General features: G+C 43.0%; 1 protein-coding gene across 4 annotated transcripts in view; it reads left to right on the forward strand.

Moving 5' to 3' along the window:
- The first annotated feature begins 648 nt into the window (after positions 1-648).
- The window catches only part of SLC41A2 (solute carrier family 41 member 2), a 152,803-nt gene continuing 127,116 nt past the window's right edge, over positions 649-26,335 (forward strand). Inside the window, exon 1 of one of the 4 annotated variants that reach the window (XM_033220819.1) lies at positions 649-799. The gene's annotated coding sequence lies outside the window, so the exon portion shown is untranslated. Of the gene's footprint in view, positions 800-23,893; positions 24,025-24,047; positions 24,117-26,335 lie in introns of those variants that run through there. The other 3 variants (XM_033220816.1, XM_033220817.1, XM_033220818.1) reach the window with 3 other exon arrangements.

The raw sequence follows: 26,335 nt of genomic DNA on the forward strand, positions 1-26,335 counted from the left end.
TGCTCAATAAATAGTTTTGTAAATAAATGAGCTCTTGGATTTACCTGCAGACTTTGGATCAGTTTGATCTAGGTTTAAAAGCAAGTGTGGGGAAACTTGAAAAGCCTGGCACCCCAGCCAACTCCTCAGCGCCCCGTGTGCTTGGCGCCTACACCTGCCTGGCACGGGGAGGGTGCTAGGGGCTGCCCTAAACCTCACCCCTTCGGCGGTGGTCCCTGCCCTTCTCGGCTCCTGCACCGCCCACACTACGCGCTGCTGGGCCGAAAGACACGTGCTTCGGTTTTAACCCCCGTCTGCAAGAAATGTGACCTCAGCCAAAAACAGGCCGCTGGTCTGAGAAGAGAAATCATGAGTCATGGATTCGGGGGTTCGGACCTTGGAGCAGGCGGTGAAGTGGGCGTGCGTGGGCTGGTGGGGAAGAGGGCTGCCGAAGGACGCCACAGCCCTTCTCTCCTGGGCAGGATCCCCAGAAAACTGCCCCCTCGCCGTCGTCCAGCGCCCCCGTTCCCGACAGCTGTCTGCCAGGGCGCGGCCGGGGTCCGGGCGGGGCGGCGCTGTCGCTCCGGATCGCCGCCCCGCGGGCCACATCACCAAGGTCCGGGCTTTCCCGGCGGCGGCGCGGCTGCGCTTGCGCGGGGCTGCCGCGCGGGGGCGGGGCGGCAGGGAGTCAGGGGGCCGCGGGCGCCCGCGGCCGGGCTGTCAGCTCCGAGCCGCGGCCGAGCGAGGAGGCGCGGGAGCAGGAAGGAGCCGTGGGCTGGGAGCCGCTGTCCTCCCCGCCACCACCGGTGCCGGAGACTAGGTGAATGCCCCTTCCATCCCCCGCCCCGGGTGTCTCGGTCCGGTCTGAGGAGACGGGGACCCTTCTCCTCACACCGGCCGCTGCCGCCGCCGCGCTCCGGCACAGGTGACCGTGGAGGGGAAGTCTCGGCTTCGGCCGCTGCGCCGCGTTCGGGCGCATCCCAGGTGCGGGAGGGAGGTGGGGCCGAGAGGCCTGGGCTCAGGACCCGGCGGCGGGGGCGCGGGGAGCGGTGGGAGCGGTTCCGCCCGAGTCGCCGTGCCCCCTGCGGACGCCTCCCGGGGCCGCCGGGTAGCGCCCGAGTCCAGGCCCCCCCGCCTGCCTCACATCGGGCGGTGGGAAGCTGCTCCGCGGCCGCCGCGGATGAGCGGTTTCGGGCGCCCAAGGCAGGGGCAGGCGGCGGGTGGTTAACTGAGTGATGGCTGAAGGTGAGCTGGGATGGAGATGCTGCGAGGCCGGCTCAGGCACACCCCAGATGCCTGTTCAGGGCTCCGCGAGAGCCCCGTCACCCTGTTCTTTCATTCTTCTCTTTATATATATGGAGCATATCTCAATTTTAAAAGCCCAAATGCTCATTTATAGAGATGACACATATCTATGTGTTACCTATATACATTGATATGTATATTACGTATATATGTCATCTTTTTTTGTAGTGGACAATTTTTAAATTGAGATATACATCACATGCCATAAAACTCATTCTTCTAAAGTGTGGCTTTTAATATATTCACAAAGTTTTCCAAATATGACCACTATCCAGATCATCCCAAAAGAAACCCTGTCTCTCTTAGTAATCACTCCTCATTTCCCCTTGACCCCGCCCCACTAGCCACCACTAATCTACTTGCTGTTTCTGTGGGTTTGCCTATTGTGGAAACCTCATATAAATGGAAGCGTACAATATGTGGCTTTTTGGTCTGGCGTCTTTCACATACCGTAATGTTTTCAAGTTTCACTCATGTTGTAGTATGTATCAGTACTTTACTTTTTATAGCGTATTAATATTGTTGTATCAGTGTACCACATTTGTTTATTCATCAGTTGATGAACATTTGGGTTGTTTCCAGTTTTTGGCCATTGTGTGTAATGCTGCTATGCACGTTTGTGTACAGGTTTTTGTGGACATGTGTTTTCAGTGCTCTTGGGTATATACCTAGGAGGGCAATTGCTCTGTGTTTAACTTTTTGAGGAACTGCCAAGCAAAGCATCCGTACCATTTTACATTCCCACCAAGCAGTGTATGAGGGTTCCAGTTTCTTCACATCTTCCCCAAGGCTTGTTACTTTTTACTGGTTATTTTTTTTTTTTTTTTTTTTTTTTTTTTTTGAGGCGAAGTCTCGCTCTGTCGCCCGGACTGGAGTGCAGTGGCCAGATCTCAGCTCACTGCAAGCTCTGCCTCCCAGGTTCATGCCATTCTCCTGCCTCAGCCTCCCGAGTCGCTGGAACTACAGGCGCCCGCCACCTCGCCCGGCTAGTTTTTTTTGCATTTTTAGTAGAGACGGGGTTTCACCGTGTTAGCCAGGATGGTCTCGATCTCCTGACCTCGTGATCTGCCCGTCTCGGCCTCCCAAAGTGCTGGGATTACAGGCTTGAGCCACCGCGCCCGGCCTACTGGTTATTTTTTATTATAGCCATCTTAGTGAGTGTGGAATGGTATCTCTTTGTGGTTTTGATTTGCATTTCTCTAGTGAATGGAGATGCTGAGCATCTTTTCATGTGCTTATTGGCCATATATTTTCTTTGGCGAAAATGTCTGTTCATATCTTTTACCCATATTTTATTTGGGTTGCTTGGCTTTTTCTTTTTATTTACTTGTTTACTTATTTATTTATTTATTTTGGAGACTGACTCTCAGTATGTCACCCAGGCTGGAGTGCAGTGGTGCAATCTTGGCTCACTGCAACCTCCACCTCCGGGGTTCAAGCGATTCTCCTGCCTCAGCCTCCCGAGTAGCTGGGACTACAGGCACGCACCACCTTGCCTGGCTAATTTTTGTATTTTTAGTAGAGACATGGTTTCACCATGTTGGCCAGGTTGGTCTCCAACTCCTGAAATCAAGTAATCTGTCCACCTCGGCTTCCTAAAGTGCCAGGATTACAGGCATAAGCCACCGCGGCCAGTCTGGGTTGCTTGGCTTTTTATTGAGTTTTATTGTTCCTTTATGGAAAAAAATTCTATTAATAAGTTTGGATACTGTCACTGACTTGAAAAAAATCCAGCCAATCTGACACCGAAAAACTTAATGCTTACTATTGAGTAAAGGTTAAGTAAGTGCCACTTCAGTCTGTAAGAATACCCTATCTGTTCATTCTTGGACATCTTACTGCCCCTTTACATTTACTGTCCTGAGGTTTTGAGCAAGGCTACGGAAGGCATATTCCTGACTGGAGTCAAGAGAGACCGCCCTTAATTGGTACTTTCATCTATTCTATGCTCAATTTGAAAATCCCCGTTATCACTTTAATTACCAGTAATTTATATTGGTGGCCAGCTGAACAAACTAACAGTAAATGGCAAGAACACATTACTCAAATTTTTATATGTTTAACTTCTCAGTAAAGTGGAGAATCTTGTTTTCTTAAGTTTGTGCAGTGTAGTTTTTATTACAATTTTGTTCTCGTGTGGGTGGTAAATAAATATTTTTGATGGCACAAAAGTTAAGAGCCACTTACAGCTAAATGAATGCTGCTGTGCTTATTTCATGGTCAATTTCTGAGTGCACACAAATTCACCATCAGGTCTTTCATAGCAAAAAACACCTAAAAAGACCTGATGTTACCTCCCAGGAATTCAAACTCAATTTTCCACTGATGTAATATTGTTGTTAAAGAAAAAAGTTACCCGATGATACTTATTAAAGCATGGTAAAGAAGTCTATTCAGGACCACTGTGATAGGTGAAGGGACCATGGAAGGAGATTTTGCAGTGTGGGAGGAAGACTAGGCTCAATTCTGAATACGGCACGGGCAAATGGGAATTTATAGCCAAGGAGCAGTGTTATGGTCAGTGGACAGAAAAGTACTGAGAGGAAACATCGGGGGTAATGGATGTTCAGACCAAACCAACCTAACAGGATTCTTGCTGAAGACAGGCCAGAGTGATCAGACACCACCTGGGGGACAGTGGCAGCTGAGGAACCTAATCAGATTGTGAGGTTAATCAGGTAGCAAGGGCAGTCAGAAAGCGAGGGTCGGCTGGGTGCGGTGGTTCACGCTTCTAATCCCAGCACTTTGGGAGGCCGAGGCGGGCTGATCACCTGAGGTTGGGAGTGCTAGACCAGACTGGCCAACACGGTGAAACCCTGTCTCTACTAAAAATACAAAAATTAGTCTGGTGTGGTAGCGGGCACCTGTCATCTCTGCTACTCGGAAGGCTGAGGTAGGAGAATTGCTTGAACCCAGGGGGCGGTGGAGGTTGTAGTGAGCTGAGATCACGTCACTGCGCTCCAGCCTGGGTGACAGAGCAAAACTTTGTCTCAACTCGAAAAAAAAAAAAAAAAAAAAACAAGGGCCGAGAGTCAGGGGCTCTTGCTAAACTGACTTAGCAAGGTTCTTTGATAAAACCGCATTTTACAAGGAAGTGCACAGATGGGCCTAGGAGAAAGTTCAGGGGCCTGAGTAAAATTTCATCAAGAAAAGAATCTTTGTCATTGTTTAAAAGTATACTTCCCAATTTCCAAAACTTTATGGAAATACAAGTAAAGGTTTTCCAATGGAAATAATAGGTAAGCAACTGATAAAAAGCATGTGAAGCACAGCCTTACTCTGCTCATCAACCTATACATGACAAAATGATGGATATATGAATTAACCCTTTTATGCCCCTGCCTTTATTTAGAAGAATGAGGCTGGTAATTTCAGGTTTATAACCCAAAATGTGTTTTCACTTTGTTTTAACTAATGAAATTATTATCAAACATATTGAAAATATAAACTATCCAACCTAATATTGATTGTTAGCAACTTACTCAATGGATGTACAAATATCCTGCAGCTACAGATGTTTTCCCAGATTGTCCTTCTCTGCCTCCTGGAGTTTTTAGTGGCTCTTATTGGGAAGGACTGAAAGTAGAGGGCAGTGACAATTGGGAAACGATATGAAGATATCCCTGAGAAGTGATGGTCACAGCTGACCTGTCTCCTTTATGGTGGATGAGGGTAGAGACCTCTTTTCTTCTCTCTGAACGTATTGTAGTTAGATTTATTTAGCTTAAAAATAACAAATATAGAACTATGTAGATGGAAATGACTAGAACTGTCAGTTCTATTTTAATGTGAATGGATTTAATCAGATTGCTTTCTTGGTTAGCTACACTAAGGAAGTGGGAGTTTTGACTTGAGGAGGGATAGGAGATGTAAGTATTATGGGATCGTGGAACATTTTGGAAGTTTGGGCAAAATTTGCCCTATTTCTGAAAGTGAGGGTGTTAAAAATGGAAAGCTTCAGATAGCATGAGGGATCTGAAACATGAGAAAAGAAAAGCAAGACTGAAACAATTTGGAAGGAAAGGTTGTATGATATAAAGACAGATTCGACTTATTTAGACATTTTTGCCCAAGAAAAATGTCTGAATAGGAAAAGTGGGAACCTTTTCCTTCATTTGATCCCTCTTCCCTTTTGCCGCCTTGCTTCTCCATGCTAACTGTTCTAGGACCCGGAAATCAGACTGGGATTACTGTTGTTCATGTTGAAGCTTTCACGTGTGCTAGTTACACCCCTTTTCTCTCCAGATTCTAGTCAAATTGAGATCAGACTCAAGCCAGATGAGGATTTAAATACTATTAAAATAGTAGTGTAATGTTCATTTCTGATAAAGCTAGATTGGGGAACTGAGCTTAGACCCATGCTTACTGTTCTTACTTAATTTACCTACCCAGATGAAACTGTTGCACCAGGAAATGGAAGGGAAAGTCCTGTCCTAAGGAGCTTATCTTGTAGGAGTTACAATGGAAAGGAAAACTTTCTGTCCTTGAGGGCACAGCAAGTCCAAGAGAGCCAGTGAGAGCTTAGGGGTGGAGCCTGTCTGACAAGTTGACCTTTGTACCTATCCTAGCAATTAGATAAGTCACTTTCCTGCGGGAGGAACCAGTGATGGGGGTGGAGAGAAAGAAAAGTGTTCCTTTAATCTTGTTTTCTCCTACTTAGAGGAGTGAAAGTTCTGTTGTCATTGCAGAGAGAAGTAAACAGCCATCCTCTCATAGTTAAGTATGTTATGGGAAATGGTGTTTTGTAGGCTAGCCTAGGAACTAATTCACCATTTATAAAAATGAACTGACTATGTATTTTCCTTGGAAATAGCTAAATCTCTTAGAAACTTTTGAGTGATTATTTTACTGTGTGGTTAAATATATAGATTATTCAAGTATATTTCCTTGTTTTACCAGTACTAGTTAAGTATTTATGGAATGTCTAATACATAACAGGCACTGGGCTAGGCTTTGGGATTCAGTGATGAACAAGAATGGGTCCTTGCTCTAGTTTACTACCTAGAAAAACAATTAGTACAAGTGCCATTACAATAAAGCATAATAAGCATCGGTTAAGTGTAGAGTGCTTTGGAACCACAGAAGAAGGAGAACTTATCTATGAGGGCCAGGGACATGATGTTGAAGAGCTGAGATCTTAAGTTGAATAGGAAGTAGCTAGGTAAAAGGGAAGAGTGAGGTTGAGCAAAAGTGTTTTGAGCAAAAAGAACATGTGGAAAGGCCAAGAGGTGTCCGAATGTGGTACCCTAAAGTGACATATTTTTTCTTTAACTGCAGGCACCTACTAGTAGATTGTGAGAGCAAATTAGTGAGTTATAATCCAGATTTTTTTTTTTTTAAAGAAATACAGTAGAAAATAAGGGTGTGTCACTCAGATACTTACTGGATTGTAGGGGTAAGTAGGGGTGTTTATGCAGGATTTAGTTAACGTTGTTAAAGAATTTGGATTTATCTTAGTGGAAATAACAAACTATTGAAAAGTTCCAATCGGGGGCTGATTAGAAATCTTTAGAAAAAGATCTCTTTGAGTACCTGGTCTTTCTTAACTCGAATGTAAACTTCAAATTCATTGGCCCAGCATTACAGGTATTCCAAAACCTGGTTACAATCTATTCCTTGTAAAAAATCTTCCCACTGTTTTTGTTATTGGAATCTCCCAGTTCATAAAGATTCGTTTGCCTAAGTACCTTTGCACCAAGACCAAAAGGTCTGTGAGAACAGATTTCTCTGGCAACTAGTATAGTGCCTGGCTCACAATAGAGACTAAGCAAATTTTCGTTGATAGAGTCTGACTACCTTTAATATGAGGAACGTTATGCAGTAGTAAACATGACGTTGCTGTTTCTAGTAATGTCTGCTTTGGGACAAAGAAAAGGTTTTCATTCAAATTTTTTTTCTCAGTTGAAATCATCTTAGTAATAGACCTGCATATATTTATTAAAAGATAATTTAACAAAGGACATTCTTTTTTTTTTTTTTTTGAGACGGAGTCTTGCTCTGTCGTCCAGGCTGGAGTGCAGTGGCCAGATCTCAGCTCACTGCAAGCTCCGCCTCCCGGGTTCACGCCATTCTCCTGCCTCAGCCTCCCGAGTAGCTGGGACCACAGGCTGGGACCACAGGCGCCCGCCACCTCGCCCTGCTAATTTTTTTTGTATTTTTAGTAGAGACGGGGTTTCACCGTGTTAGCCAGGATGGTCTCGATCTCCTGACCTCGTGATCTGCCCGTCTCGGCCTCACAAAGTGCTGGGATTACAGGCTTGAGCCACCGCGCCCAGCCGCAACAAAGGACATTCTTATATTGAAACAGTAGTAGATCGGCCGGGCGCGGTGGCTCAAGCCTGTAATCCCAGCACTTTGGGAGGCCGAGACGGGCGGATCACGAGGTCAGGAGATCGAGACCATCCTGGCTAACACGGTGAAACCCCGTCTCTACTAAAAAATACAAAACCTAGCCGGGCGTGGTGGCCGGCGCCTGTAGTCCCAGCTACTCGGGAGGCTGAGGCAGGAAAATGGCGTGAACCCGGGAGGCGGAGCTTGCAGTGAGCTGAGATCCGGCCACTGTACTCCAGCCTGGGTGACAGCGAGACTCCGTCTCAAAAAAAAAAAAAACAGCAGTAGAGATCATAAAAAGAATAATGAACATTCTGGTTTTGATGTTTCTTCTCCCAGGGAGTACAGGGCAGTGACACAGATTGCTCACAGGAGCAGCCAATCCAGAAATCATTTCTGTTTTGTTTAAATTTAGAGGCATTCTCTGAGCACTCACCCAAAGGCAATTTTAGAAAAATGGCTAAGGACAAAAGGAATAAATTATTAGGTTGGTGCAAAAGTAATTGCAGTTTTTGCAATTAAAAGTAATGACAAAAACTGCAGTTACTTTTTCACCAACCTAAATGGATGAAAATATATCAATCATATGAGCTTAATGAACAGTCAACGGTAAATAGATTTTGTTCTTACAAATGAAAATGGAATATATAGCCTAAAGAATTTACCAATAAGAATTTAATGATGTCAGTTTGTTGCCAGAGAATGAATGATTCTAGTGTCACAGTATTATGACTTCACAGAATTAAATTGTGAAACCCAACCATAGCTGGCCGGGCGCGGTGGCTCAAGCCTGTAATCCCAGCATTTTGGGAGGCCGAGATGGGCGGATCTCGAGGTCAGGAGATCGAGACCATCCTGGCTAACCCAGTGAAACCCCGTCTCTACTAAAAAATACAAAAACTAGCTGGGCGTGGTGGCCGGCGCCTGTAGTCCCAGCTACTCGGGAGGCTGAGGCAGGAGAATGGCGGGAACCCGGGAGGCGGAGCTTGCAGTGAGCTGAGATCCGGCCACTGCACTCCAGCCTGGGTGACAGCGAGACTCCGTCTCAAAAAAAAAAAAAAAAAAAAGAAACCCAACCATAAAGGAAGAATTCTTTCAGTGTTTGGTTCTGATCAGTGGTAAAATAAGTTATGAAAAGTTCATGAAAGGTAAGGAAATTTCAGTTCCGATTCAAATTTATCTTACTAAATTTCTGATTTGTGAAAATTTTGCTCATTAATTTTTAAGTTAGGGTTTATGTATCTTACACTGGAATGCCAAAATCAAGTTTTGCTAATATGGGATGGCTTTTAAAAAGCACTCAGAGAATTTTATCTTTTTATATTCCACGGAGTCTTATTTTAAGCAGTACATTGTAGAACTAAATAGAAACTGTTAACTTGTATAAATTTCTCCTAAGGAAATAACTCTAAATATGGGAAAGTATTCGGCACAGAGATACTCATTTTCATTGCAATGTAATTTAGCCAAATAATGTCCTGCTATAGGGAAATTATTTACTAAAATACGGCAATCCATTTGAAAAAGTTTAACCATTAAAAATACTTTTTTAGAGCAATACTTTTTTCCTGTTAATTACTTTTTAAATTAAAAAGTACTCAATTTAAACAGAAGTTCAAATAATATAAAAACATGCAGAATCAAAAAAAGGGAAAATGGTATTTCAATCTTGCTTTATATTACTGCTTACCCCTCCCCTAGCCACTTCAATCTAGGCATACCCAGTTCCTTAGAGGTAAATGCTTTGAGCACTTTGGTATTTGCCTTGCAGATCTTTTTCTAATCCAGTGGTTTTTAAACTGTGAGGAGGAGTTTCAGGGTCTTCTCAAGTTGAGTAATATGGGGACCCAGTGGTTGGAAACCAGGGTGCTTCAATGGGTACTACTTTGCTTTTACAAAACTGTTTTATTTGTTAGGATTTCACATAGGGTTTAATTTAAATACAGGGTTCCTCTGCATTGAAAATAAAAGTTTAGCCAACCACAGTTCCTGTAGTCCCAACTACCTCAGGAGACTGAGGTGGGAGGATGGCTTGAGTTTAGGAGTTTGTGACCCATCCTGAGAAAAGTAGTGAGACTGTGTTAGTCCATTCTCACAGTGCTATAAAGAAATAACCAAGACTGGCTAATTTATGAAGGAAAGAGGTTTAATTGACTCACAGTTCCGCATGGGGAGGCCTCAGGAAACTCATAGTCATGGTGGAAGGCAAAGGGGAAGCAAGGGCCTTCTTTACATGGCAACAGAAGAGAGAAAAGTGTGAGGAGCGAAGGCAGAACAGTCCGTTATAAAACCATCAGATCTCATGAGAACTCACTCACTATCACCAGAACAGCGTGAACAGAATCCACCCCCATGATCCAACTACCTCCGACCAGGTCTTTTCCTAGACACGTGGGGATTACAATTCAATATCAGATTTGGGTGGGGACACAACCAAAGCATATTAGAGACCCTGACTCAAAATTAAAATCAATGAATAAATGGAAGTTTAAAAACAACTGTCCTAATTTAGAAAACAAAGTCCTAAGCCCCCTAGTCAGGCATTCCATGTCTTCCCCAAGTTTCTCATTTTGCTGCTTGGTCATATTGAATCTTCTCTTCATACCTTCCCATTTTCCCGTCATTTTCTGCCTGATTACCATTCACCTCATTGAAAGGCACTTTTCCATCTCTCCCCTCCCCACCTCCCCTCAATTTCTCTAAATCTTACCTGTTCTTAAAGGTTCAGTGCACCAGCCAGGCACGGTGGCTCATGCCTGTAATCCCAGTACTTTGGGAGGCCGAGGTAGACGGATAGCCTGAGGTCGGGAGTTTGAGACCAACCTGCCCAACATGGAGGAACCTCGTCCCTAATAAAAATATAGTATTAGCCAGGCGTGGTTGCGCATGCCTGTGATGCCAGCTACTCAGGAGGCTGAGGCAGGAGAATTTCTTGAACCTGGGAGGCAGAGGTTGTGGTGAGCCGAGGTTGTGCCATTGCATTCCACCCTGGGCAACAAGAGCGAAACTCCGTCTTTTTTTTTTTTTTTTAATTAATTAATTAACTAATTAATTTATTTATTATACTTTAAGTTCTAGGGTACATGTGCATAACGTTTATATCATGTATAACTCCCCAATGCAATCCCTCCCTCCTCCCCCCTCCCCCTGATAGGCCCCAGTGTGTGATGTTCCCCTTCCCGAGTCCAAGTGATCTCATTGTTCAGTTCCCACCTATGAGTGAGAACATGTGGTGTTTGGTTTCTCTTCTTGTGATAGTTTGCTAAGAATGATGGTTTCCAGCTGCATCCATGTCCCTACAAAGGACGCAAACTCATCCTTTTTGATGGCTGCATAGTATTCCATGGTGTATATGTGCCACATTTTCTTAATCCAGTCTGTTACAGATGGACATTTGGGTTGATTCCAAGTCTTTGCTATTGTGAATAGTGCCGCAATAAACATACGTGTGCATGTGTCTTTGTAGTAGAATAATTTATAATCCTTTGGGTATATACCCAGTAGTGGGATGGCTGGGTCATATGGTACATCTAGTTCTAGATCCTTGAGGAATCGCCATACTGTTTTCCATAATGGTTGAACTAGTTTACAATCCCACCAACAGTGTAAAAGTGTTCCTATTTCTCCACATCCTCTCCAACATCTATTGTTTCCTGACTTCTTAATGATTGCCATTCTAACTGGTGTGAGATGGTATCTCATTGTGGTTTTGATTTGCATTTCTCTGATGGCGAGTGATGACGAGCATTTTTTCATGTGTCTGTTGGCTGTATGGATGTCTTCTTTTGAGAAATGTCTGTTCATATCCTTTCCCCACTTTTTGATGGGGTTGTTTGTTTTTTTCTTGTAAATTTGTTTGAGTTCTTTGTAGATTCTGGATATTAGCCCTTTGTCAGATGAGTAGGTTGCAAAAATTTTCTCCCATTCTGTAGGTTGCCTGTTCACTCTGATGGTAGTTTCTTTTGCTGTGCAAAAGCTCTTTAGTTTAATTAGATCCCATTTGTCAATTTTGGCTTTTGCTGCCGTTGCTTTTGGTGTTTTAGACATGAAGTCCTTGCCCATGCCTATGTCCTGAATGGTGCTACCTAGATTTTCTTCTAGGGTTTTTATGGTATTAGGTCTAACATTTAAGTCTCTAATCCATCTTGAATTAATTTTCGTATAAGGGGTAAGGAAAGGATCCAGTTTCAGCTTTCTACTTATGGCTAGCCAATTTTCCCAGCACCATTTATTAAATAGGGAATCCTTTCCCCATTTCTTGTTTTTGTCAGGTTTGTCAAAGATCAGATGGCTGTAGATGTGTGGTATTATTTCTGAGGACTCTGTTCTGTTCCATTGGTCTATTTCTCTGTTGTGGTACCAGTACCATGCTGTTTTGGTTACTGTAGCCTTGTAGTATAGTTTGAAGTCAGGTAGCGTGACGCCTCCAGCTTTGTCCTTTTGACCTAGGATTGTCTTGGCAATGCGGGCTCTTTTTTGGTTCCATATGAACTTTAAAGCAGTTTTTTCCAATTCTGTGAAGAAAGTCATTGGTAGCTTGATGGGGATGGCATTGAATCTATAAATCACCTTGGGCAGTATGGCCATTTTCACGATATTGATTCTTCCTATCCATGAGCATGGTATGTTCTTCCATTTGTTTGTGTCCTCTTTGATTTCACTGAGCAGTGGTTTGTAGTTCTCCTTGAAGAGGTCCTTTACATCCCTTGTAAGCTGGATTCCTAGGTATTTTATTCTCTTTGAAGCAATTGTGAATGGAAGTTGATTCCTGATTTGGCTCTCTGCTTGTCTGTTACTGGTGTATAAGAATGCTTGGGATTTTTGCACATTAATTTTGCATCCTGAGACTTTGCTGAAGTTGCTTATCAGCTTAAGGAGATTTTGGGCTGAGACGATGGGGTTTTCTAAATATACAATCATGTCATCTGCAAACAGGGACAATTTGACTTCTTCTTTTCCTAACTGGATACCCTTGATTTCTTTCTCTTGCCTGATTGCCCTAGCCAGAACTTCCAACACTATGTTGAATAGGAGTGGTGAGAGAGGGCATCCCTGTCTTGTGCCAGTTTTCAAAGGGAATTTTTCCAGTTTTTACCCATTCAGTATGATATTAGCTGTGGGTTTGTCGTAAATAGCTCTTATTATTTTGAGGTACGTTCCATCAATACTGAATTTATTGAGCGTTTTTAGCATGAAGGGCTGTTGAATTTTGTCAAAAGCCTTTTCTGCATCTATTGAGATAATCATGTGGTTCTTGTCTTTGGTTCTGTTTATATGCTGGATTACGTTTATTGATTTGCGAATGTTGAACCAGCCTTGCATCCCAGGGATGAAGCCCACTTGATCATGGTGGATAAGCTTTTTGATGTGCTGCTGAATCCGGTTTGCCAGTATTTTATTGAGAATTTTTGCATCGATGTTCATCAGGGATCTTGGTCTAAAATTCTCTTTTTTTGTTGTGTCTCTGCCAGGCTTTGGTATCAGGATGATGTTGGCCTCATAAAATGAGTTAGGGAGGATTCCCTCTTTTTCTATTGATTGGAATAGTTTCAGAAGGAATGGTACCAGCTCCTCCTTGTACCTCTGGTAGAATTCAGCTGTGAATCCATCTGGTCCTGGACTTTTTTTGGTGGGTAGGCTATTAATTGTTGCCTCAATTTCAGAGCCTGTTATTAGTCTATTCAGGGATTCAACTTCTTCCTAGTTCAGTCTTGGGAGAGTGTAAGTGTCCAGGAAATTATCCATTTCTTCTAGATTTTCTAGTTGATTTGCGTAGAGGCATTTATAGTATTCTCTGATGGTTGTTTGTATTTCTGTGGGGTCGATGGTGATATCCCCTTTATCATTTTTTATTGTGTCTATTTGATTCCTCTCTCTTTTCTTCTTTATTAGTCTTGCTAGCGGTCTGTCAATTTTGTTGATCTTTTCAAAAAACCAACTCCTGGATTCATTGATTTTTTGGAGGGTTTTTTGTGTCTCTATCTCCTTCAGTTCTGCTCTGATCTTAGTTATTTCTTGCCTTCTGCTAGCTTTTGAATGTGTTTGCTCTTGCCTCTCTAGTTCTTTTAATTGTGATGTTAAAGTGTCAATTTTAGATCTTTCCTGCTTTCTCTTGTGGGCATTTAGTGCTATAAATTTCCCTCTACACACTGCTTTAAATGTGTCCCAGAGATTCTGGTATGTTGTATCTTTGTTCTCATTGGTTTCAAAGAACATCTTTATTTCTGCTTTCATTTCGTTATGTACCCAGTAGTCATTCAGGAGCAGGTTGTTCAGTTTCCATGTAGTTGAGCGGTTTTGATTGAGTTTCTTAGTCCTGAGTTCTAGTTTGATTGCACTGTGGTCTGAGAGACAGTTTGTTATAATTTCTGTTCTTGTACATTTGCTGAGGAGTGCTTTACTTCCAATTATGTGGTCAATTTTGGAATAAGTGCGATGTGGTGCTGAGAAGAATGTATATTCTGTTGATTTGGGGTGGAGAGTTCTATAGATGTCTATTAGGTCCGCTTGGTGCAGAGATGAGTTCAATTCCTGGATATCCTTGTTAACTTTCTGTCTCATTGATCTGTCTAATGTTGACAGTGGAGTGTTGAAGTCTCCCATTATTATTGTATGGGAGTCTAAGTCTCTTTGTAGGTCTCTAAGGACTTGCTTTATGAATCTGGGTGCTCCTGTATTGGGTGCATATATATTTAGGAGAGTTAGCTCTTCCTGTTGAATTGATCCCTTTACCATTATGTAATGGCCTTCTTTGTCTCTTTTGATCTTTGATGGTTTAAAGTCTGTTTTATCAGAGACTAGGATTGCAACCCCTGCTTTTTTTTTGTTCTCCATTTGCTTGGTAGATCTTCCTCCATCCCTTTATTTTGAGCCTATGTATGTCTCTGCATGTGAGATGGGTCTCCTGAATACAGCAGACTGATGGGTCTTGACTCTTTATCCAGTTTGCCAGTCTGTGTCTTTTAATTGGAGCATTTAGTCCATTTACATTTAAGGTTAATATTGTTATGTGTGAACTTGATCCTGTCATTATGATATTAACTGGTTATTTTGCTCGTTAGTTGATGCAGTTTCTTCCTAGCCTCGATGGTCTTTACATTTTGGCATGTTTTTGCAATGGCTGGTACCGTTGTTCCTTTCCATGTTTAGGGCTTCCTTCAGGGTCTCTTGTAAGGCAGGCCTGGTGGTGACAAAATCTCTAAGCATTTGCTTATCTGTAAAGGATTTTATTTCTCCTTCACTGATGAAACTTAGTTTGGCTGGATATGAAATTCTGGGTTGAAAATTCTTTTCTTTAAGAACGTTGAATATTGGCCCCCACTCTCTTCTGGCTTGTAGAGTTTCTGCCGAGAGATCTGCTGTTAGTCTGATGGGCTTCCCTTTGTGGGTAACCCGACCTTTCTCTCTGGCTGCCCTTAAGATTTTTTCCTTCATTTCAACTTTGGTGAATCTGGCAATGATGTGTCTTGGAGTTGCTCTTCTGGAGGAGTATCTTTGTGGCGTTCTCTGTATTTCCTGAATTTGAATGTTGGCCTGCCCTACTAGGTTGGGGAAGTTCTCCTGGATGATATCCTGAAGAGTGTTTTCCAACTTGGTTCCATTTTCCCCCTCACTTTCAGGCACCCCAATCAGACGTAGATTTGGTCTTTTTACATAATCCCATACTTCTTGCAGGCTTTGTTCATTTCTTTTTCTTCTTTTTTCTTTTGGTTTCTCTTCTCGCTTCATTTCATTCATTTGATCCTCAATCGCTGATACTCTTTCTTCCAGTTGATCGAGTCGGTTACTGAAGCTTGTGCATTTGTCACGTATTTCTCGTGTCATGGTTTTCATCTCTGTCATTTCGTTTATGACCTTCTCTGCATTAATTAGTCTAGCTGTCAATTCTTCCACTCTTTTTTCAAGATTTTTAGTTTCTTTGCGCTGGGTACGTAATTCCTCCTTTAGCTCTGAGAACTTTGATGGACTGAAGCCTTCTTCTCTCATCTCGTCAAAGTCATTCTCTGACCAGCTTTGATCCGTTGCTGGCGTTGGGCTGCGCTCCTTTGCAGGGGGAGATGCGCTCTTATTTTTTGAATTTCCAGCTTTTCTGCCCTGCTTCTTCCCCATCTTTGTGGTTTTATCTGTCTCTGGTCTTTGATGACGGTGACGTACTGATGGGGTTTTGGTGTAGGTGTCCTTCCTGTTTGATAGTTTTCCGTCTGACAGTCAGAAGGACTGTCTGTTGGTCTGTTGGAGATTGCTTGAGGTCCACTCCAGACCCTGTTTGCCTGGGTATCAGCAGCAGAGGTTGCCGAAGATAGAATATTGCTGAACAGCGAGTGTACCTGTCTGATTCTTCCTTTGGAAGTTTCCTCTCAGGGATGACTCCACCCTGTGAGGTGTGGGGTGTCAGACTGCCCCTAGTGGGGGATGTCTCCCAGCTAGGCTACTCAGGGGTCAGGGACCCACCTGAGCAGGCAGTCTGTCCGTTCTCGGATCTCAGCCTCCGCGTTGGGAGATCCACGGCTCTCCCCAAAGCTGTCAGACAGAGTCGTTCGCCTCTGCACCGCCCCCGCTGCTTTCCCTATTGGACCTCAGCTGTGGGCTGTCCCCAGAGGTGGAGTCTACAGAGACAGGCAGGTTTCCTAGAGCTGCTGTGAGCTCCACCCAGTTCGAGCTTCCCAGCGGCTTTGTTTACCTACTTAAGCCTCAGCAATGGCGGGCGCCCCTCCCCCAGCCTCGCTGCTACCTTTCGGATAGATCACCGCAGACTGCTGTGTTAGCAGTGAGGGAGGCTCCGTGGGCGTGGGACCCTCCCGGCCAGGTGTGGGATATATTCTCCTGGTGTGCCTGTTTCCTTAAAGCGCAGTATTGGGGTGGGAGTTACCCGATTTTCCAGGTGTTCTGTGTCTCAGTTCCCCTGGCTAGGAAAACGGATTTCCTTCCCCCTTGCGCTTCCAGGTGAGGCGATGCCTCGCCCTGCTTCAGCTCACGCTGGTCAGGCTGCAGCAGCTGACCAGCACCGATCGTCCGGCACTCCCTAGAGAGATGACGCCAGTACCTCAGTTGAAAATGCAGAAATCACCGGTCTTCTGTGTCACTCGCGCTGGGAGTTGGAGACTGGAGCTGTTCCTATTCGGCCATCTTGCTCCGCCCCCCGAAACTCCGTCTTAAACAACAAAAAAAAGAGTTTAGCTCACCATCATTTTGTTCATTCCTCCTTTCAGCTTGTAGTTGGTGAACACTTACATTTTGTCCAATACTGTGTAGGTAATATGCAGAACTTTGTAGCAAAAGCTCATAGACTAATAAAGGATGATCTTAATGTAAATAAGTGAAATAATGTGTTATAAAGCAAGAGCATTCCAGGAGCAGGTACTAAAGTTTTAAGTGGTCTCTTATTTCTTCCATACTGTTTTATATTGGTACTTATAAACAAGGCAATTTATGATATTACTTTGCTGGATCTTCAGAAAATATTTGTTCATTTTATTTATTTATTTATTTGAGATGGAATTTCCCTCTTGTTACCCTGGCTGGAGTGCAATGGTGCGATCTCAGCTCACCGCAACCTCTGCCTCCTGGGTTCAAGCGATTCTTCTGCCTCAGCCTCCCAAGTAGCTAGGATTACAGGTATGCGCCACCATGCCCAACTAATTTTGTATTTTAGCAGAGACAGGGTTTCTGCATGTTGGTCAGGCTGGTCTCGAACTTCCAACCTCAGGTGATCTACCTACCTCGACTTCCCAAAGTCCTGGGATTACAGGCGTGAGCCACCGTGCCCAGCCATATTTGTTCATTTATTGAGTAACAGAAGATAGTGCAGAGATAGTTCACCTATGAATCAGAGGTGAAACCTGGGAAGGAGCTATTTCCATTCTTGAGCAATAAACTGTGTTCAAAAATAACTTGAATCCAGTTTACTGGGTTCCAGTGTTGGGCATGAAAGGAGCTGAGAGGGAACACTGATGATATACACTTTGGTTCTATCATCCTCGTGCCCATGGCTGCGTACACTGTTGCCGGAGGATTATAACGCAGAGAAATATCTGCAGTGGCTTCCTTATTATTAACTGGTTAGTCAGTAAGTCATGAACTCAAGTCCTGTGTCTTTATCTTACTAATGTTGTAACTTTGGGCATATTATCTAACCTCTGAGATGCAGTTTTCTAAACTGTAAAGGATGAACATACCTATCTTCTAGGTTTTTCACAAAAGATAAAATGAGGTCAGTATATATAAGAGAAAGCGATTCTTTTTGCTTTAAGTAGTGTTGATGTAGATAGAATGGGTGATCTCCTTTCCTTTAGGTTTAAGTTTTTACATATTTTGTAGGACTTGTTGATTAGAGTTTAGTGCTTTGGAGCAGTGCTTTTTTAGTCTGAGCGTGGTATTTTGATAAGCTATTCATATTCCTGGTAAGTATAAATGATATAGTAAGCAAATTAGGCCAAAGGACTACTTCCTGGAGAAATAAACATTTTTTAAATCATTATCCAATGTATTCTACTGGGACTTAACAAAAGGCTTATAAATGTGACAAAGAAAGCAAAATTTTTAAGGATCCCTACCTCCCAAAAGCTCAGCTGCTACATTTTATCTGCTACATTTGCCTGTCTTTTAGATAAGAAACAATAAAGAATTTCCATAACAACAATTTTAATTATTTCAGAGAAAAGTCAGCAAACTGTGTTGTCACATTTCTAGATTAGTGGAGTTTCAAAATGACTCCAGGCAAACTCATGGTGGATTCTAATTCTTTCATGAGTTCTGGATGAGTAGGCTTAGTTCATTAGCCCAGGATAACCCTTATTGTGCGAGTTAAGATAATCTGGTTTATTTGTAATTTATAAAAATGTTATTTAGATGTCTTTTGTGAATTAAAATATATGTGAGATATGATATTTAAATTAAAAAAAGTATTAGAGCTAGTTCGTAATCCAACTTTCATTGTCTTTTTTTCCTTTTAAAACATTGTGATTCCCTGAAGACTTGTACTTTTTGGTATATATATGTACTGTTTAGTATGTATTTATATTCGTCAGTGCACACATATATATATGTAAAATATGTATGTAATTTAAAAATATACTGGCAGTTTAATTTAATGAAAAATAGAATGTTGTATAAAATATAAATACTAAAATCCAGTTGATTTTTTTAATAGAAAATTAGAACAAAACAGTTTATCTTAAAATTAAAAGCCAGTGGCCAGGCATGGTGGCTCACACCTGGAATCCCAGCACTTTGGGAGACTGAGGCAGGTGGACCTGAGGTCAGGAGTTCCAGCCCAGCCTGGCCAACATGGTAAAACTTCGTCTCTACTAAAAATACAAAAATTAGCCAAGCATGGTGGTGCGCACCTGTGGTCCCAGCTACTCAGGAGGCTGAGGCAGAAGAATTTCTTGAACCCAGGAGGTGGAGGTTGAAGTGAGCCAAGATTGCACCGCTGCACTTCAGCCTCAGCGACAGAGTGAAACTGTGTCTCAAAAAAAAAAAAAAAAAAAGATAAAAATAAATTAAAAGCCGGCAATTCAATACAGTAATGTACAACATTTTTGTGATTGTATGACATAGTATATTTCATTAGTAAGAAGAGAAAGAGGTGGGAAGTTAGATTTTGAGCCTTTTATGAAAATGTGTAATAATAGTGATGAATAATAATATTAGCTAACATTTATTGAAGTCTGTTCTAAGCACTTTATTAAGTCATTTAATCCTCACTATAAACCAGTGAAGGAGATGTATTTACATGAGAAAACTGAGGTATAGAGGCATAGGTGCCACCGTTTGTAAAAGTCAGGATGTAAGCCAGTTTGACTGTGAAGCCCTAGCTCTTAACTGCTCTTATTATCATGATTGTGTTGACACTTCTTGACAGTTAATTTTTGGAAGCAGATTGTCTCTCTTAATTGAAGTGTAAAGATTTGACAAATAAGTCACTTGAAATTCCCCCATAAAAATCACTCAATACAAGTCATATTTCATCAAATGAAAGCATTGCAAACATCTCAGTAAACTGTACAATTTCAAACATAGCATAAAGTACTTGCCATAAAGATTCCACATGAATAATACAACTTTAAATAAGTAGTTAGTAATCTCTTTTTTTTTTTTTTTTTTTTTTGAGACGGAGTCTTGCTCTGCCGCCCAGACTGGAGTGCAGTGGCCGGATCTCAGCTCACTGCAAGCTCCGCCTCCCGGGTTCACGCCGTTCTCCTGTCTCAGCCTCCCGAGTAGCTGGGACTACAGGCGCCCGCCTCGTCGCCCGGCTAGTTTTTTTTTTTGTATTTTGTAGTAGAGACGGGGTTTCACCGTATTAGCCAGGATGGTCTCGATCTCCTGACCTCGTGATCCGCCCGTCTCGGCCTCCCAAAGTGCTGGGATTACAGGCTTGAGCCACCGCGCCCGGCCAGTAATCTCTTTTTAAAAATGTGCCTGGGCCAGGTGTGGTAGCCCATACCTGTAAACCCAACACTTTGGGAGCCCAAGGTGGGAAGACAGCTTGTGGCCAGGAGTTCAAGACCAGCCTGAACAATGTAGTGAGACTGTCTCCACAAAAATTTTTTAAAAATTAGTTCCAGCTACTAGGGAGGCTAAGGTGGGAAGATTGCTTGAGCCCAGGAGTTCAAGGAAAAAGTGAGCCAGGATCACACCACTGCATACCATCCTGTTCCTCCTGGGCAACAGCGTGAGACCATATCTCTACAAAAAAAACAAAGAAAGAAGGAAAGAAGGAAGGAAGGAAGGAAAGAAAGAAGAAAGAAAGAGAGAGAGAGAAAGAAAGAGAAAGAAAGAGAAAGAGAAAGAAAGAAAGAGAAAGAAAGAAAGAAAGAAAAAAAGAAAAAGAAAAAGAAAGTGCCTGATTGAGGCCGGGCATAGTGGCTCACACCTGTAATCCCAGCACTTTGGGAGGCCGAGGCGGGCAGATCACGAGGTCAGGAGATCGAGACCATCCTGGCTAACACAGCGAAACCCCAGCTCTACTAAAGAATACAAAAAATTAGGCGGGCGTAGTGGCGAGCGCCTATAGTCCCAGCTACTCGGGAGGCTGAGGCAGGAGAATGGCGTGAACCCAGGAGGCAGAGGTTGCAGTGAGCCGAGATTGTGCCACTGCACCCCAGCCTGGGCGACAGACCAAGACTCTGTCTCAAAAAAAAAAAAAGAAACAAAAACAGAAAGTGCCTGATTGAAATTTGTAAACTCAGTTATGGGATTTTGATTGTTTATGGATTTTATAACCTGAATTTAAAACTCCTATGCTACTTCTTAGAATAAAAAATCTATTCCTTTCTCAATCCCTGGGAACAATGCTTAATATGCAATCGAAGCATGTTGGAGCACTAGAAAGGGTTGCCAAAAAAGATTTTAAAAAATTTAATGTTTTATCATTTTTTAAAAACAATGAAGTAGAATTCATGGGGAAAAATCATACCTTTTTGTGACTCTTTTTTTTTCTCACTCTGTGCCCAGGCTGGAGTGCAGTGGCACCATATCAGCTCACTGCAAGCTCCGCCTCCTGGGTTCACGCCATTCTCCTGCCTCAGCCTCCCGAGTAGCTGGGACTACAGGCGCCTGCCACTACACCGGCTAATTTTTGTATTTTTAGTAGACACGGGGTTTCACCATGTTAGCCAGGATGGTCTCAATCTCCTGACCTCGTGATCCACCCGCCTCGGCCTCCCAAAGTGCAGGGATTACAGGAGTGAGCTACTGCGCCCTGCACCTTTTTGTAACTCTTATACTTGTTTTGTTTGGCGTTATTTTCATTTTGAATTATATGCGATGGATTGAAGGGAAAATACACCATGGACTTGGTGTATCACCTTGCTTCACCTTGGAGGTTGATGGTTCTTTTGTAGTTATTTATTCACAAGTATGTAACCAATATAAGATATAAGTGAATTATGGCTATGAAAAAATGGAGTACAGCAGAATTCTGAATTGTCTGAAAGTATTTAGGATGTATTAATTGAATGAAGGCTGTCGCCTTTTATTTAAAGATAACTAGGCCGGGCGCGGTGGCTCAAGCCTGTAATCCCAGCACTTTGGGAGGCCGAGACGGGCGAATCACGAGGTCAGGAGATCGAAACCATCCTGGCTAACACGGTGAAACCCCGTCTCTACTAAAAATACAAAAAAATTAGCTGGGCGAGGTGGCGGGCGCCTGTGGTCCCAGCTACTCGGGAGGCTGAGGCAGGAGAATGGCGGGAACCTGGGAGGCGGAGCTTGCAGTGAGCTGAGATCCGGCCACTGCACTCCAGCCTGGGGGCAGAGCAAGACTCTGTCTCAAAAAAAAAAAAAAAAAAAAAAAGATAACTATAGAATATTGATGGAGAGGCCGGGCGCGGTGGCTCAAGCCTGTAATCCCAGCACTTTGGGAGGCCGAGACGGGCGGATCACGAGGTCAGGAGATCGAGACCATCCTGGCTAACACGGTGAAACCCCGTCTCTACTAAAAATACAAAAACTAGCCGGGCGAGATGGCGGGCGCCTGTAGTCCCAGCTACTCGGGAGGCTGAGGCAGGAGAATGGCATAAACCCGGGAGGCGGAGCTTGCAGTGAGCTGAGATCTGGACACTGCACTCCAGTCCCGGCGACAGAGCGAGACTCCGCCTCAAAAAAAAAAAAAAAAAAAAAAAAAAAAAAGAATATTGATGGAGAAAATGTTTTGGATATGTTATGAAATGGAAAAAGCAGGATGGAAAGCAGTATGTCCAATGTGAGCCTATTTTTGTTTTAAACATATATTTGGAAAAAATATAAATTTATGGCCGGGCGCGGTGGCTCAAGCCTGTAATCCCAGCACTTTGGGAGGCCGAGGCGGGCGGATCACAAGGTCAGGAGATCGAGACCATGGTGAAACCCCGTCTCTACCAAAAATACAAAAAATTAGCCGGGCGCGGTGGCGGGCGCCTGTAGTCCCAGCTACTCAGGAGGCTGAGGCAGGAGAATGGCGTGAACCGGGAGGCGGAGCTTGCAGTGAGCCGAGATCGCGCCACTGCACTCCAGCTTGGGCGACAGAGCGAGACTCTGCCTCAAAAAAAAAAAAAAAAAAAAATATATATATATATATATATAAATTTATATATACCAATATGTCATCCATGACTATCTCTGGATGGTGGATTTTCAGGATAAACAATTTTTATTTATCTTTTGTTGTTTCTTTTTCTTTTCCTTTCTTTTTTTTTTCGAGATGGAGTCTTGCTGTGTTGCCCATGCTGGAGTACAATGGTGCGATCTTGGCTCACTGCAAGCTCCACTTCCCACGTTCATGCCATTCTCCTGCCTCAGTCTCCTAAGTAGCTGGGACTACAGATGCCCGCCGCCACACCCGGCTAATTTTTTGTATTTTTGTTAGAGACACAGTTTCACCGTGTTAGCCAGGATGGTCTCAATCTCCTGACCTTGTGATCCCCATGCCTTGGCCTCCCAAAGTGCTGGGAATACAGGTGTGAGCTACCGTTCCCAGCCTTCTTTTCTTTTCATTATTTTTTATTTTTATTTATTATTATTTTTGAGACGGAGTCTTGCTCTGTTTCCCGGGCTGGAGTGCAGTGGTGTGATCTCAGCTCACTGCAGCCTCGCCTCCTGGGTTCAAACGATTCTCCTGCCTCAGCCTGTGGATTAGCTGGGATTACAGGTGTGCGACATCACACCTGGCAAATATTTGTATTTTTAGTAGAGACAGGGTTTCACCGTGTTGGCCAGGCTGGTCTCAAACTCCTGACCTCAGGTGATCTGCCCACTTTGGCCTCCCAGAGTGCGAGGGTTATAGGCATGAGCCACCATACCTGACCTCTTTTTTTCTTTTTCTTTTTACATTGAATACATATTACTTTTATGAAAAAAAATAAAACAATAGGAGAGAACTCTATGCCAGTGGATATTAGAAACACACTTTTAAATAATCCAGGAAAGAAGGGTAGTTGGGAATTTTTATGAGCAAAGATCACTATATGACAGCTAAATTGGCCTTTGGGGTGGTTTTGAGAACAGTTTTAGCCTAAATTTCAAGTTGGGCTTAGAACCCTCCAGAAAAGAGTTCTTTTGAAAATAAACAAACAAACCCACAAACTGCCATTTGAATAAAATAGTGCTCAGCCCTGACCAAAGGGTAGAAGAGAAACTTGATTACAGGAGTAAAGAACTCAGAGTTAGGTCATTGTTTCAACTCGATGCCCAGATAATTGAGTAACATGATACTGTGTACCTGTGATTTACGTAATCTCAATTTAGTCTCTTGTGATGAGTTGGTGCACTTGAACTGATTTACAGAAAGTGCAGTTTGGGGAAGGTGGAAGATTGACCTCATCCCCTGGATAGTGCCATTATGAAGATGTCCCAGAGAGGGAAGGTGATGTTAGGCCACCACCTGAGGAAGACCTCAGTGTGGAGGCTGCCCACTTTATCATCTAATGGGAGGTAATGTGCTTCAGTGCCACCAGTTCATGGTAGAGTGCTACTTCTCTCTGGGGATAGGGGAAAGAGAAGGGCTTAGTGGATGAGTTCTCCAAGTAAGTATTTAAGATGTGATAGCCGTGAAAATTATGAGATATTCTTGGTCTAAGATTGTAGAATAAAAATGATAACCTTACAGATGGAAAGTAATTGTTTTCTTTTACTATTTTTTTTTTTTCCCGCAGTTACAAAATTTATTAGAGTGGAAACAGAGCTCCCATACAAAGGGAGGGGACCCAGAAAGGGTAGCCGTTGCTGGCTCGACTGCCTGGGTTTATATCCCGATCATTGTCCCTCCCACTGTGCTCTTAGGTGATAGATTATTGGCTGTTTCTTTACCTCCCGTTTTTGCCTAATTAGCATTTTAGTGAGCTCTCTTTACTACCTGATTGTTTGGGTGTGAGCTAAGTTGCAAGCCCCGTGTTTAAAGGTGGATGCAGTCACCTTCTCAGCTAGGCTTAGGGATTCTTAGTTGGCCTAGGAAATCCAGCTAGTCCTGTCTCTCAGTTCCCCCTCTCAACTTGGAAAACCCAAGTGCTGTTGGGGAGGTTGGCCGACAACCGCTCTAGCTGCTTCCTGCTGAATTGGGGTGTAATAGGGGTTGTGCTGTTGAGATTTCCTTGGGAAGGGTGCCTTCAATGTCATTAACATTGGGGCATGGGCTAGCAGGCTGGTCCAGGGGTCCTGGGTAGATCTTAGTCATGGACTGCATCCGGGCTCCATTTGAAGAACAATTTGTAGCTTTACAGCTTAGATTCTGGAAGAGACAAACTTAACACGGAGGTTAAAGATACAGGGTCCAAAGAGGAATAACAATATTATAGCTGCTAGAGGTCCTAAGAAGGGGAGAATCCAGGGCATCCATTGGTTGAGGAGGCCCCAGGGTCCAGTGTTTTGAAGCTCCTCTGCTCTACGTTGTATTCAATTTTGAATTTCTTTGACTTTCTCAGTGACAATTCCAGATTGATTAACATAATTTACTTTTCTTAAAAGGATACCTTTGTTTTTCTTCTAAACATTGATACGTTGGCTCCCTTTCTTCCTTTCTCTCCTCTTAAAAAGAAGGTTTTTGCTTTTTTTTCCTTTTAAACTTTAGCCCATTGGCATCTTTTCTGCACCTTAAAATTCTGGAAGCTTTTAACTTTCAGTTTAATTATACAGAGTCAAGTGTGTATTTTAATTTGGTCCCAGAGTGGGTTTTGCATTTTAAAAATTGAACTGTGAGAGTATAAAAATGTGTTAAGGATAAAGTATGGAAGTATACTTCTATATGAATCCTGAATAACAATTTCTACTCATTTGAAATGCTAATGAACTGCAGTTATTTAGTTTCTAAATTTAGCTATTTCAGATTTATAAGTGCCAGGGAACTCACTATTTCTTGTAGGTATTTTTTATAAGCTTACTCTGTGTAACAAGATAGAGTACGTAAGAATAAAACATAAATAATACAACTTACAGAGTACCAGAGAAAATAAAACTAGGAGTATAACATTAGATGAGTAAATCAATTATAAATTTGAGTTTCAGATGTAGCTGTAAGTTTCCTCACTGCTAAAGTAAAAAAAACTGGCTCAATTTTTATTGAAGAAAAGCAAAAATACTATTTTTAAGTAGCAAGGCCTTCTATAGCTGTAATTTCTTTTTTTTATTTTTATTTTTATTTTTGAGACGGAGTCTCACTCTGTCGCCGGGGCTGGAGTGCAGTGGCCGGATCTCAGCTCACTGCAAGCTCCGCCTTCCAGGTTCACGCCATTCTCCTGCCTCAGCCTCCCAAGTAGCTGGGACTACAGGCGCCCGCCACCTCGCCTGGCTAGTTTTTTGTATTTTTTAGTAGAGACGGGGTTTCACAGTGTTAGCCAGGATGGTCTCGATCTCCTGACCTCGTGATCTGCCCGTCTCAGCCTCCCAAAGTGCTGGGATTACAGGCTTGAGCCACCGCGCCCGGCCTATAGCTGCAATTTCTAAATAAACGTTCCTGTGACTATATAGGGGAGGAGGTGCTGAGTGATGAGGAGGTAAAGTCCTCTGAAATCATTTGCAGGAAATTTATGAATTGTGTCCTTTTTTTTTTTTTTTTTTTGAGACAAGATCTCACTCTGTAGCCCTTTTTTTTTTGGATACAAGGTCTCACTCTGTAGCCCAGGCTGGAGTGCAGTGAAACGATCATGGCTTACTACAACTTTGACTTCTCAGGCTCAGGTGATCCTCCCACCTCAAGTCTCCGGAGTAGCTGAGAATACAGGCATGCGCCACCATGCCTGGCTAATTTTTG

This window comes from Trachypithecus francoisi, unplaced genomic scaffold (assembly GCF_009764315.1).
Source record: "Trachypithecus francoisi isolate TF-2019V2 unplaced genomic scaffold, Tfra_2.0 Lachesis_group11, whole genome shotgun sequence".
In the NCBI taxonomy this organism is placed as follows: domain Eukaryota; kingdom Metazoa; phylum Chordata; class Mammalia; order Primates; family Cercopithecidae; genus Trachypithecus; species Trachypithecus francoisi.